The sequence below is a fragment of the Onychostoma macrolepis genome, chromosome 01 (assembly GCF_012432095.1).
Source record: "Onychostoma macrolepis isolate SWU-2019 chromosome 01, ASM1243209v1, whole genome shotgun sequence".
Classification (NCBI taxonomy): domain Eukaryota; kingdom Metazoa; phylum Chordata; class Actinopteri; order Cypriniformes; family Cyprinidae; genus Onychostoma; species Onychostoma macrolepis.
The window spans coordinates 44,295,874-44,311,682 of record NC_081155.1 but is presented as its reverse complement, the minus strand read 5'-3'; positions in this window follow the sequence as shown (position 1 = coordinate 44,311,682).

Genomic DNA, 15,809 nt, shown 5'->3' with positions numbered 1-15,809 from the left:
AGGAAAAAAGCAGACGTCACAAGCCCGTGTTTACGACAGCGATCTGCACCTATAACATGACTGAATTCATTAGTTTTCAAAGAGTTTCAAAGTGGCATCAGAGACGGCTGGCGATGCATTGAAGTTAAGCATTGAGTTTAACTTCATGCAAATGCACTCGCATTGCTTGAAGCATTTACAGTCACTTGCATGAAGTTTTATCTGCGAAAAATATTCCTAATGCTATTTCAGATATCTAGTCTCAATGCATTTGTTGAAGGCAAAGGCATGCATATCTCTGGACATCGTCCTCTGTGCAAAGGTAGCAGACGTGTTTGCCAGTCCTCTAGAAGGTCTGAAACATCAAGGTGCCTGAGGGATGCAAAAAGCACACAAGCTTCCCAGAAAATAAAAGATTATAGGACAAGACAACATAGTCAAAAAGAAAGAGTTTCTCTATAGGACAGGATTGGATATCTGGGACAGGCTGCCCCAGAACAGGCACCACAAACGTCAAGTCGTGTTTGTTTCAGGCACAAAACAAGCACAAACTACCTTTGTTGACTATCGCTGGGAATTCTGCCTGAGCGAACTACCTTTCCGAGAGAACTCGACATTAGCCTGTCGAGGACAGAGGAGGAAACTCTAGCAAAAACTCACTGAGGCATGAGCGCAGCTATTGCATGACCCACAAACTCTACATCCTCGGACGACTCTTTCAGAGCTTTGTCCATTTCTCAAGTGGAGTCAGGCCACCCGCTCTCGCAGATAAGCGCTCCCGACCGTCTCACTGCCTGCCAGGGGAGATTACGCATGTTTGCAACGTGAGCGTGATTTCCATAAAACGTCGAAACTCAATCATCCCCCTTTGCGACGTCTGTCAGGCTGCGAAGCTCTCACTTGTCAACCTCCGTCACAGCAATCGTCATTGACTTGTAGAAGAAGGAAAGAATGTAAAAGCACAGGAATTGAATGAAGACACCCTTGGAAGCGGATCAGTCGAGATGTGCTTCGCTATCACAGTTATATGACCTGTCATTCCTGTGTGCAAATGAAGAATGACGCCGTTCGTATTGTGACTACACCGTTTTCCGTCTATATGAGTGTGTTGTTACGAGTGATTCATATTGTGAGCAATAACAGACTGACAATATATTCCTGACAACATGTCAGTGTGTTAAGGTGGAAATAACATGTTGGGTCAAAGAGGCCCTATTTTCCTTCCATTTGAACATCCGTATGAATCACTGAATTTGAATTGCACTCATCCCAGACACTTGAAGCGCATGTAGTAGCTTCTCTCCGCAGCACCCACCAGGATGATGCAACGGCAGACAATGTCATGGTGATGTCTTCAGCACGCTCTGGCGATCCGGTGGGACGGAAATCAGTTACGCAATCCACTGGATTCAAATCAGCAGCTGGAAGACAGATAAGGATGTTATAAAGAAACTGTGACGTTTGTGTGCTGTATAACTAACTACTGATACATTTTAGAACAAGTAAAAAAAATCATAAAAAGACTATGATAGAAAGACAGACAGACAGACAGATATACATAACGATAGATAGAACGTTAGAACGATAGACAGACAGACAGACAGATAGATAGACAGATATACAGATAGATAGATAGATAGACAAACAAACAGATAGACAGACAGACACATATATGATAGATATACATACAGACAGACAGACAGACAGAAGATAGATAGTTATATAGACAGATAGATAGATATACAGAAATACAGACAGACAGACAGATAATAGATAGGTAGATAGATATACATACAGACAGACAGAAGATAGACAGACGATAGATAGAAGACAAATAGACAGATAGATAGATATACAGAAATACAGAAGATAGATAGATATATAGACAGACAGACAGACAGATAGATAGATAGATAGATAGATAGATAGATAGATAGATAGATAGATAGATAGATAGATAGATAGATAGATAGATAGATAGATAGATAGATAGATAGACAGAAATACAGAATATAGATAGATAGATAGACAGGCAGAAAGACAGATGGATGGTCAGAGATAGACCGATGCTGAAGATCAGAATATCTTTACTGTTGTATTTATCAGTCAAAGGCAAATCAGATTTGCTCAGGTTTAGATTCCAGCTTCATTGTTTATTCAGTTTAGTTTTGCTCCAAACAAAGTTCAGTTAATTAACTTTGACACTAAGTAGAGACTTTCAGTATATACTGAGGTGAAATTTAACATGCTAATGTTGTGTGACTGCTCATAAAATATGGATGATATTTTGTTATCATATTTTTATGACGCTTATGTGACAGTGGGTGTGAATAAAATGCATAGATTTACATTATTTACATTTTCTCAAAGAAAATCTCATTAATTTGAATCAGATTTGTAGAAGCCGGTTTGGGATTTTGTTCCTCGGAAAAACAATCTGAATAGAGATGAGCGAATAAAATCAATGTGGATCACTTACACCACAGTGACAAAAGATGCCACAGAGCTAAATCTTAATTAGCTGAAATAATGAGACCAATACAGAATCCAATCCAATTAAAAGAGAAAAGTCTCTTGAAGCAAAGCCTCTCCGCGGGACGATAAACACAACGGAACAACATTACGCTCCACAGAGAAAAGAAAAGGAACAATACGAGGACTTCAGCATCGCCGTCTGTATTCCTGATAATGCTTAAACACATCGGCAATTAAAAGACAAAAACACTTCAACCCAATAATGGAAGGTTGTGTGAGAGAGCAAGCCGAGGCTGATTTGTCATAGCATGTTGACGTTTCATAGCATGAATAAACAACCAGCGCTGTTAAGGCACTGTATATCTTTATGCTGCTCAGTCAACAGATCTTCTAACGATATGCTGACTAGAAAAATGATAATGATATGCAGTCATAAACAGCAGAGGACATTTATCCTGCTGGGGGAAAATAACCAGCTTAAACCGGCCCATGTTGGTTAAACTGGTTCTAAGTGCTTGTACTGGTCAGGCTGGGAGAGGCGCTAGTCGAGTTTAACAGCTTAAACCATTTAGGATCATCAAAACATCTTTGGCTAATGCAAGCAGTTTTTTATCTTTTCATCAGGGTCAAGACAGCATGTAAGCAAGTTTGCCACTCATATCACAAATTAATACAAAATAAACATAAATCCTTGCTTATGTGTATTCACTATAATGAATATCCTTCTCTGACCTTTTTTGTAACTGTAGATAAAGTTTCTCTGATATTCATAAACTGTTTCAAAACCTATAAGCTGCTTACCTAGGCAGCATTTTAGATCATCAACATGTGTTATCATAACATGTCTAGTTATCAGCACTGGAAAAAATAACTTTTATTTAATAATAATAAAATAAAATGAAATTTGTACATAATACATCAACTTATGTTATTTTACACAACCTAAAATGTTAAAAATTGCATTTGTATAGGTATAAATTAAAATGTGACCAGATTGATAACTGGTTACATTTTATTTTAAGGTGTCATTGTTACATTGTAATTATACATTTAAGTACTGAGTGATATTAATTAACTACGTGTACTTACTATATGGTTAGGGGTTGTCTTATAGGGTTACTTGCATGTAGTTATACATAATTAATTGTTATTATAATAGTAAGTACATGTAACGTGTAACAAGGACATCTTAAAATAAAGTGTTAATGTTTTTTTTCATTATTTCATTTTTATTTTTTCAATATCATTCTTCATGATACCTACAGAAACTAATAAATGTTAACAATTTAAGCTTATTGTAAAGTGTTGTCAGAAAAAAAACGTACATAATATACCACACAATTTACACAACTAGAAACGCAAAAAAAAAATGCAATTGTGAAGATATAAATTAATATTGACCCATTTTAAGAAATGTTGTAAAATTATTTTTCATTGTTAGTTTATATGCTTACTGCATTAAGTAATGTTAAAGATTTTATGCTTATTCTAAAGTGTTAGCAAAAATAAATAAATTAATTAATAAAATAAACAAAGTTAGTTAGCATACTTCAAGGCAGCATTTTAAGTCATCACAGGCACACTACTGGTTCAGTTTACCTATTTACCTGTTTACATATTTCCAGTTTAATATTAATATACAGTGCCTAGTTTTTATGTTCCAGACAAGAATGCATTAGTGATTAGCTCACAAAAATCATTAAATCAAATCAGAAATTGGCTAATAACAGGGCTGCAATGTTAAAATCAATGCAAATCCCATTGTTAGCTTGCAACGGGTTGAGCAACATGCTAAACTCAAACTGACTCTATTAGAAAATAACATGCGTTACACAGTATATGTCAATAAAGCGTGCAATAACAGCAGTGTTGACATGGTGTTGTACTTCATATCAAACAATGCCACGGAAAGAAATAAACTGTGCAATCAGCTTTGGAAAAAGCAAACCGTTATTTGTCAAAGGCCTGATCCGTTTTGTTCTCTTTCACAGGTTTTTGAACACTTAATGTAGCAGTACTGGGTTTAAATTAGACGTGCCCATAAATACACAGACTAAAACATTCAGTTCTCACATACAGCTGTGAAAGTTCACACTTGAAGAACAGCTGTGTTATAACACACTACAATACACAACAGCTGCTAAAACAATGTTTTCACAGATGCAGCACAAATTTATGATGTGAATGTCTCACTTTGAATGAGACATGTTATTTAACTGGAAAGCTTTATCAGTACAATGAGGCCTTATGTAAATGTTCAGAAGAGTTTCACGTAACATGATCAAGATGAAAAGATATTGCCGGAAAACTGTATCGCTCAAATGATTTCCCTTCATAGAATATACAGAAATGATTTTGTCTCAGATGTTTCTCCTATGGTTTAAAATAAAAATACATTTGGAGGATAACTTTTGATCTTGGGAGAATCTGACGAGAAATATTCATTTCAAGATCTCTGATTTTTGATTGCAGGATCTTAGACAATCTGAGCACAGTTTGAGACTTAAGAGATGAATTTTTCTTTAATAAGAAAGTGTGATTACTGGGATCTTATTTTTTGCAGAAACATTCGCAGCAGAAGACTTTAGAAAAAGTCTCCACTTTCTCTCCTTGATGTATAGATGATACACCTTTTTTATTGGCGCGTTTTACAAGAAAATACTGTACTGAAATTTCTTTCTTTTTTTTTTTTTCTTCAAGATTTCACATTTAATTCAGTGGGTTACATATCATTTTTTTGTAATTATTTCTGAAATTCACTAGCGATTTCTAAGTGAAAAAAGTTTTATTTATTTATTTTTTTAAGTGAGATCTCATATGTGACCATTTATATATTACTATAGTTTTCAATATTTTAAGTTAGATTATAATTTTATATTTTTCAGTTTTCATTTTCATTTTAGTTTGCTTTTTTAATTTGTGAATAATTTTATCATTTCATCATAAATTTAGTTTATTAGTTCTTCTTACTAATTACATTTATTTGGTTTTATGTTTTTATTTGTTTATTTATTCATTCAGTAAATAACTTATTTTACTTCAATTCAATAATAAAATAAAATAATATATTGTTTCTTCATAATACATCAAGAAATATTAATTTATACAGCTTGAAATGTAAAAATTAATTTGTATATTGAAATGAATCCAAATGACTAAATGCCGTAAAAGTTCATGATACCTCATACATATGGAGGACCATATGGAGGAGTCAGTGTGTTTTCGGTAACGTTAGTTATTTTCATTTCATCGTCATGGTAAATTATTGTGTTTGTGAAGGTTGCACAAACTCCTGCCTGTCAGGACATCTAGTCCACAGGTTTCCTGACAAGGACGGTGTCTTCCGGGCCTCGGTGCGTTTGTGCCGCTGAAGAGACGGACTTCACTGATGCATCTGCTTCAAACAACGAGGTGCTGCGATCACTTTATACCGGAAAATTATCATCCCGGCGATATGATGCAGTTCAGCATGGGATGCCGAAGCAAGAGCCTAGTGAGACTCGGTGCGGTTTCTTCGGTGCACAGCAGCTTCATCGGGTCCCGGTCCGCCTGTGTTCGGCCGCCGGCGGGAGACATGATTCTCACGGATCCGTCAGAGATGCTGCTCCGCGAAGATGTCAACTGTGCACCGTAAGACTTGATTTTTAACATTTGCTAACTACCATATCAGTGAACATAATTATTTAAATAATGAGACGCAACGAGATGTATATAAGTTGTTGTAAAGCACTGCCGCTAGCTTATAAGCATAGCAATATCCTTATATTTTTAAAAAACCGTGTAAAAACGTTACCATATGAGAAGACATAGCTGGTAAGTTAACCTCAGTTTGCTAATATTTTAACTATCAAGTCTAGTGACAGCTTAGTAACATTGTTTGCACAGCTAATTGGTCATTTTTTGTCATGCGATGTGTTTATAAGGCTTTGGATGATGGGAGTGTGAAGATCTGCAGCAGCGGAGGCCAGCTGTTATTAACACCTCTACTGGACTGCAGCTTCACTCCTGACGGAGATGCAGATGTGATGGAGGCCAGCTGTTATTAACACACCTACTGGACTGCAGCTTCACTCCTGACGGAGATGCAGATGTGATGGAGGCCAGCTGTTATTAAAACCTCTGCTGGACTGCAGCAGATGTGATGGAGGCCAGCTGTTATTAACACCTCTACTGGACTGCAGCTTCACTCCTGACGGAGATGCAGATGTGATGGAAGCCAGCTGTTATTAACACCTCTACTGGACTGCAGCTTCACTCCTGACGGAGATGCAGATGTGATGGAGGCCAGCTGTTATTAACACCTCTACTGGACTGCAGCTTCACTCCTGACGGAGATGCAGATGTGATGGAGGCCAGCTGTTATTAAAACCTCTGCTGGACTGCAGCAGATGTGATGGAGGCCAGCTGTTATTAACACCTCTACTGGACTGCAGCTTCACTCCTGACGGAGATGCAGATGTGATGGAAGCCAGCTGTTATTAAAACCTTTGCTGGACTGCAGCAGATGTGATGGAGGCCAGCTGTTATTAACACCTCTACTGGACTGCAGCTTCACTCCTGACGGAGATGCAGATGTGATGGAGGCCAGCTGTTATTAAAACCTCTGCTGGACTGCAGCAGATGTGATGGAGGCCAGCTGTTATTAACACCTCTACTGGACTGCAGCTTCACTGCTGACGGAGATGCAGATGTGATGGAGGCCAGCTGTTATTAACACCTCTACTGGACTGCAGCTTCACTCCTGACGGAGATGCAGATGTGATGGAAGCCAGCTGTTATTAACACCTCTACTGGACTGCAGCTTCACTCCTGACGGAGATGCAGATGTGATGGAGGCCAGCTGTTATTAACACCTCTACTGGACTGCAGCTTCACTCCTGACGGAGATGCAGATGTGATGGAGGCCAGCTGTTATTAACACCTCTACTGGACTGCAGCTTCACTCCTGACGGAGATGCAGATGTGATGGAGGCCAGCTGTTATTAAAACCTCTGCTGGACTGCAGCTTCACTCCTGACGGAGATGCAGATGTGATGGAGGCCAGCTGTTATTAACACCTCTACTGGACTGCAGCTTCACTCCTGACGGAGATGCAGATGTGATGGAGGCCAGCTGTTATTAACACCTCTACTGGACTGCAGCTTCACTCCTGACGGAGATGCAGATGTGATGGAGGCCAGCTGTTATTAAAACCTCTGCTGGACTGCAGCAGATGTGATGGAGGCCAGCTGTTATTAACACCTCTACTGGACTGCAGCTTCACTCCTGACGGAGATGCAGATGTGATGGAGGCCAGCTGTTATTAAAACCTCTGCTGGACTGCAGCAGATGTGATGGAGGCCAGCTGTTATTAACACCTCTACTGGACTGCAGCTTCACTCCTGACGGAGATGCAGATGTGATGGAGGCCAGCTGTTATTAACACTCTACTGGACTGCAGCTTCACTCCTGACGGAGATGCAGATGTGATGGAGGCCAGCTGTTATTAACACCTCTGCTGGACTGCAGCTTCACTCCTGACGGAGATGCAGATGTGATGGAGGCCAGCTGTTATTAAAACCTCTGCTGGACTGCAGCAGATGTGATGGAGGCCAGCTGTTATTAACACCTCTACTGGACTGCAGCTTCACTCCTGACGGAGATGCAGATGTGATGGAGGCCAGCTGTTATTAAAACCTCTGCTGGACTGCAGCAGATGTGATGGAGGCCAGCTGTTATTAACACCTCTACTGGACTGCAGCTTCACTCCTGACGGAGATGCAGATGTGATGGAGGCCAGCTGTTATTAACACCTCTACTGGACTGCAGCTTCGCTACTGACGGAGATGCAGATGTGATGGAGGCCAGCTGTTATTAACACCTCTACTGGACTGCAGCTTCGCTCCTGACAGAGATGCAGATGTGATGGAGGCCAGCTGTTATTAACACCTCTGCTGGACTGCAGCTTCGCTCCTGACGGAGATGCAGATGTGATGGAGGCCAGCTGTTATTAAAACCTCTACTGGACTGCAGCTTCACTCCTGACGGAGATGCAGATGTGATGGAGGCCAGCTGTTATTAAAACCTCTGCTGGACTGCAGCTTCACTCCTGACGGAGATGCAGATGTGATGGAGGCCAGCTGTTATTAACACCTCTACTGGACTGCAGCTTCACTCCTGACGGAGATGCAGATGTGATGGAGGCCAGCTGTTATTAACACCTCTACTGGACTGCAGCTTCACTCCTGACGGAGATGCAGATGTGATGGAGGCCAGCTGTTATTAACACCTCTACTGGACTGCAGCTTCACTCCTGACGGAGATGCAGATGTGATGGAGGCCAGCTGTTATTAACACCTCTACTGGACTGCAGCTTCACTCCTGACGGAGATGCAGATGTGATGGAGGCCAGCTGTTATTAACACCTCTACTGGACTGCAGCTTCACTCCTGACGGAGATGCAGATGTGATGGAGGCCAGCTGTTATTAACACCTCTACTGGACTGCAGCTTCACTCCTGACGGAGATGCAGATGTGATGGAGGCCAGCTGTTATTAACCTCTACTGGACTGCAGCTTCACTCCTGACAGAGATGCAGATGTGATGGAGGCCAGCTGTTATTAAAACCTCTGCTGGACTGCAGCTTCACTCCTGACGGAGATGCAGATGTGATGGAAGCCAGCTGTTATTAACACCTCTACTGGACTGCAGCTTCACTCCTGACGGAGATGCAGATGTGATGGAAGCCAGCTGTTATTAACACCTCTACTGGACTGCAGCTTCACTCCTGACGGAGATGCAGATGTGATGGAGGCCAGCTGTTATTAACACCTCTACTGGACTGCAGCTTCACTCCTGACGGAGATGCAGATGTGATGGAGGCCAGCTGTTAACACCTCTACTGGACTGCAGCTTCACTCCTGACGGAGATGCAGATGTGATGGAGGCCAGCTGTTATTAACACCTCTACTGGACTGCAGCTTCACTCCTGACGGAGATGCAGATGTGATGGAAGCCAGCTATTATTAACACCTCTACTGGACTGCAGCTTCACTCCTGACGGAGATGCAGATGTGATGGAGGCCAGCTGTTATTAACACCTCTGCTGGACTGCAGCTTCACTCCTGACGGAGATGCAGATGTGATGGAGGCCAGCTGTTATTAACACCTCTGCTGGACTGCAGCTTCACTCCTGGACGGAGATGCAGATGTGATGGAGGCCAGCTGTTATTAACACCTCTGCTGGACTGCAGCTTCACTCCTGACGGAGATGCAGATGTGATGGAGGCCAGCTGTTATTAACACCTCTGCTGGACTGCAGCTTCACTCCTGACGGAGATGCAGATGTGATGGAGGCCAGCTGTTATTAACACCTCTGCTGGACTGCAGCTTCACTCCTGACGGAGATGCAGATGTGATGGAGGCCAGCTGTTATTAACACCTCTGCTGGACTGCAGCTTCACTCCTGACGGAGATGCAGATGTGATGGAGGCCAGCTGTTATTAACACCTCTGCTGGACTGCAGCTTCACTCCTGACGGAGATGCAGATGTGATGGAGGCCAGCTGTTATTAACACCTCTGCTGGACTGCAGCTTCACTCCTGACGGAGATGCAGATGTGATGGAGGCCAGCTGTTATTAACACCTCTGCTGGACTGCAGCTTCACTCCTGACGGAGATGCAGATGTGATGGAGGCCAGCTGTTATTAACACCTCTGCTGGACTGCAGCTTCACTCCTGACGGAGATGCAGATGTGATGGAAGCCAGCTGTTATTAACACCTCTACTGGACTGCAGCTTCACTCCTGACAGAGATGCAGATGTGATGGAGGCCAGCTGTTAACACCTCTACTGGACTGCAGCTTCACTCCTGACAGAGATGCAGATGTGATGGAGGCCAGCTGTTATTAACACTCTACTGGACTGCAGCTTCACTCCTGACGGAGATGCAGATGTGATGGAGGCCAGCTGTTATTAACACCTCTACTGGACTGCAGCTTCACTCCTGACGGAGATGCAGATGTGATGGAGGCCAGCTGTTATTAACACCTCTACTGGACTGCAGCTTCACTCCTGACGGAGATGCAGATGTGATGGAGGCCAGCTGTTATTAACACCTCTACTGGACTGCAGCTTCACTCCTGACGGAGATGCAGATGTGATGGAAGCCAGCTGTTATTAACACCTCTACTGGACTGCAGCTTCACTCCTGACGGAGATGCAGATGTGATGGAGCCAGCTGTTATTAACACCTCTACTGGACTGCAGCTTCACTCCTGACAGAGATGCAGATGTGATGGAAGCCAGCTGTTATTAACACCTCTACTGGACTGCAGCTTCACTCCTGACAGAGATGCAGATGTGATGGAGGCCAGCTGTTATTAAAACCTCTGCTGGACTGCAGCTTCACTCCTGACGGAGATGCAGATGTGATGGAGGCCAGCTGTTATTAACACCTCTACTGGACTGCAGCTTCACTCCTGACGGAGATGCAGATGTGATGGAAGCCAGCTGTTATTAAAACCTCTGCTGGACTGCAGCTTCACTCCTGACAGAGATGCAGATGTGATGGAGGCCAGCTGTTATTAAAACCTCTGCTGGACTGCAGCTTCACTCCTGACAGAGATGCAGATGTGATGGAGGCCAGCTGTTATTAAAACCTCTGCTGGACTGCAGCTTCACTCCTGACAGAGATGCAGATGTGATGGAGGCCAGCTGTTATTAACACCTCTACTGGACTGCAGCTTCACTCCTGACGGAGATGCAGATGTGATGGAGGCCAGCTGTTATTAACACCTCTACTGGACTGCAGCTTCACTCCTGACGGAGATGCAGATGTGATGGAGCCAGCTGTTATTAACACCTCTACTGGACTGCAGCTTCACTCCTGACGGAGATGCAGATGTGATGGAGGCCAGCTGTTATTAAAACCTCTGCTGGACTGCAGCTTCACTCCTGACGGAGATGCAGATGTGATGGAAGCCAGCTGTTATTAACACCTCTACTGGACTGCAGCTTCACTCCTGACGGAGATGCAGATGTGATGGAGGCCAGCTGTTATTAAAACCTCTGCTGGACTGCAGCTTCACTCCTGACGGAGATGCAGATGTGATGGAGGCCAGCTGTTATTAACACCTCTACTGGACTGCAGCTTCACTCCTGACGGAGATGCAGATGTGATGGAGCCAGCTGTTATTAACACCTCTACTGGACTGCAGCTTCACTCCTGGACGGAGATGCAGATGTGATGGAGGCCAGCTGTTATTAACACCTCTACTGGACTGCAGCTTCACTCCTGACGGAGATGCAGATGTGATGGAAGCCAGCTGTTATTAACACCTCTACTGGACTGCAGCTTCACTCCTGACGGAGATGCAGATGTGATGGAGGCCAGCTGTTATTAAAACCTCTGCTGGACTGCAGCTTCACTCCTGACGGAGATGCAGATGTGATGGAGGCCAGCTGTTATTAAAACCTCTGCTGGACTGCAGCTTCACTCCTGACGGAGATGCAGATGTGATGGAGGCCAGCTGTTATTAACACCTCTACTGGACTGCAGCTTCACTCCTGACGGAGATGCAGATGTGATGGAGGCCAGCTGTTATTAACACCTCTACTGGACTGCAGCTTCACTCCTGACAGAGATGCAGATGTGATGGAGGCCAGCTGTTATTAAAACCTCTGCTGGACTGCAGCTTCACTCCTGACGGAGATGCAGATGTGATGGAAGCCAGCTGTTATTAACACCTCTACTGGACTGCAGCTTCACTCCTGGCGGAGATGCAGATGTGATGGAGGCCAGCTGTTATTAACACCTCTACTGGACTGCAGCTTCACTCCTGACGGAGATGCAGATGTGATGGAGGCCAGCTGTTATTAACACCTCTACTGGACTGCAGCTTCACTCCTGACGGAGATGCAGATGTGATGGAGGCCAGCTGTTATTAACACCTCTACTGGACTGCAGCTTCACTCCTGACGGAGATGCAGATGTGATGGAGGCCAGCTGTTATTAACACCTCTACTGGACTGCAGCTTCACTCCTGACGGAGATGCAGATGTGATGGAGGCCAGCTGTTATTAACACCTCTACTGGACTGCAGCTTCACTCCTGACGGAGATGCAGATGTGATGGAGGCCAGCTGTTATTAACACCTCTGCTGGACTGCAGCTTCACTCCTGACGGAGATGCAGATGTGATGGAGGCCAGCTGTTATTAACACCTCTGCTGGACTGCAGCTTCACTCCTGACGGAGATGCAGATGTGATGGAGGCCAGCTGTTAACACCTCTGCTGGACTGCAGCTTCACTCCTGACGGAGATGCAGATGTGATGGAGGCCAGCTGTTATTAACACCTCTGCTGGACTGCAGCTTCACTCCTGACGGAGATGCAGATGTGATGGAGGCCAGCTGTTAACACCTCTGCTGGACTGCAGCTTCACTCCTGACGGAGATGCAGATGTGATGGAGGCCAGCTGTTATTAACACCTCTGCTGGACTGCAGCTTCACTCCTGACGGAGATGCAGATGTGATGGAGGCCAGCTGTTATTAACACCTCTGCTGGACTGCAGCTTCACTCCTGACGGAGATGCAGATGTGATGGAGGCCAGCTGTTATTAACACCTCTGCTGGACTGCAGCTTCACTCCTGACGGAGATGCAGATGTGATGGAGGCCAGCTGTTATTAACACCTCTGCTGGACTGCAGCTTCACTCCTGACAGAGATGCAGATGTGATGGAGGCCAGCTGTTATTAAAACCTCTGCTGGACTGCAGCTTCACTCCTGATGGAGATGCAGATGTGATGGAGGCCGAGTGGAGAAGCATGGTCAGCAGTGAATGTGATCTAAACTTGTGTTTGCTGCTCCCGTCTGAGAGGAATACTGCAGGTCACCACAGGCTCCAGGAGAACGCAGAACTGTCTGTCTTCCACTACACCTGCTCCTCTCCAGATCACTCCAGAAGATCAACAAGATCAGGCTGCTGGCGTGTCTCTAGCACAGCATTCACCATTTAACACACTTTAACAACACATTAGTGTGATACCCAGACTGAAAGATTGTTAAATGTTTTTAAATGGGTCAGATGGTATATTTTTCTTTCGGTAGAATGTTTTGTGCATCTATATCTATATAAATGTATATTTGTTAATTAACAGCTGCAATGTTGTGTTTTTGGTTGGATATTGACAGTGCTATGAAATAACATTTGTTATGATTTAGTGCTGTATAAACAAAACTGAATTGAATTAACCATAAATGCAGATATGCTTGATATATATCTAATGTAAACTTCATAAACAAGTTTTTATACAGTAAGACAATTTGTGATTGTGATTATTATTTATTGATGGTCAACAAAATGGGGCCATTCAAAACCTCCTTCCTCTGTAAACAGTCTAATGTCTGACACCACATGCAGGTAAGGGCTGCTCAGGATACCACATTTGACGCCGATTTTAATACGATTAAGACAATACTCTGATTAAGAGTCTACCATGTAAACAGATTTTTGATGACCTTAATCCGGCTAAAGTCATAATCGAAGTAAACACAAATCGAATTAAGAAAAGTGGAGTATTCCTATTTTAGTCGCATTATTGAAGGGCAGTACAGACATGTAAACACCTTAATCACACTATTACCGTCCTGTAGGACTTTTCACCACATTTTGCGACAGGACACACACGGCAGCGATCAACCATTTGACGGCAAACAAAAGAGTTTCAACACTGCCATCGTCTGTGCCATAGACTGTAAAAAAGGTCTGTGCACGTACATGTAATTAACTGCACTTGAAGCTTTCATAAAATTAAAAATGAAACATCCAAAACTGTATATGGCATCATCACGAAGATAAACTATATGTTTATATGTGAAATTCTGGAGGATGTCGGATAGCCTTGCGTGGTGACATAATGACGCATGCCATTAATCGATCTACATACTATAACATGTAAAACAGGAACATGAAAGGATTATTCTAAAAGCAACTCATGTAAACACCTTAATCATAATATTGTCTTATTCAGAATAAGGTAAATAATTAGATTACTGATGTCCATGTAAACGTAGTCAATGCCTCGCGGAGCAACTGGGCAATCGACCTTCTTTCCGCCATGATGAATCTACAAACTCCCGCCAAACTGTTCTACTGCAATATTTGAGATCAATATTTTCATATAAGGTTATATGTTGCGCAGGCAAACAATCGAACACAGAACTTTTATAACGATCAACCAATGGTGGCATAAAGACCGCCTTCTCTGATGCTTGATAGACACCCCCTCATTAGCAGCTGAGCTGAGGAAGAATAAATACTACATTAAAAAATGAATAAACGTTTGAAAGGGGAGAAAAAAAAAACTTTCAGTTTAGCATTTCCTTTAGCATTTTTTTTATTATTTCCTCCAACATTCGTTTAATTTAATTATTTATTTTCTCGCACATTTAATTATTTATATATTTATTTATACAGGAATATGTGGATTTATATATTTATTTATGTATTTATTTGCACATTTATTTATTTATATATTTATTTATACAGGAATATGTGGATTTATATATTTATTTATGTATTTATTTGCACATTTATTTATTTATTGTTTTTGCAGGTTTGGTCCTCCATAATATACATTAACTAATATTGAAAAAAATAAGCTTATTTTAAACTGTTAGCAAATCAAAAAACGTTTTGAAAAGTTTTTTCAATCAATCAATCAATTAATTAATTATTATTTTTTTATTTTTTTTGTGCTTCAACATATTTCGGTTAGTTACCAAGGCAACATTTATACTTTAAAAAAAAAAAAAAAGTTTTATAAATGGTTTCAGTTTTAGTTAATTTTAGCCCTGTATGCGACTTTTTGAGTTCAGGGATGAAATAAATGGACATCTAAGTCTGTGAGTTGACATTTTAAGTACAGTTTACTCACATATTTACGTCGGGTTACAGCAGATCGCTCAGGTTTGTCCTTGGTTACCTGAAGGATTCTCTGAACGGTGCACTTCTGAGCTAAAATTAGCACTGCCTATAAAAGCAATGGTCTGTAAAAACACAAGCAAACAAAGGTCAGATAAATTAGAGATCAGGACTGGCAGCGGTGCGTGTAAAGACGTGCAGGATGGAAAGCAGAAGTTGCTCAGGTTATTCTGGGATACGGGATGCCATATGTTGGACACTGGGAATACATGAACTCACTGGCACTCATGTTTGCAATGCAGTGCTAGTGTACTGAAATAGCATGTGTCAAACAGTGTGAAAATAGTACGCAAAACGCAGTATGCAATGATAATCTGCCACATTGTCACCTGCATGATTAATTTAATGTGTGGTGTCTAATTATCAGCATGGAAATAAAAATAGATTGTTT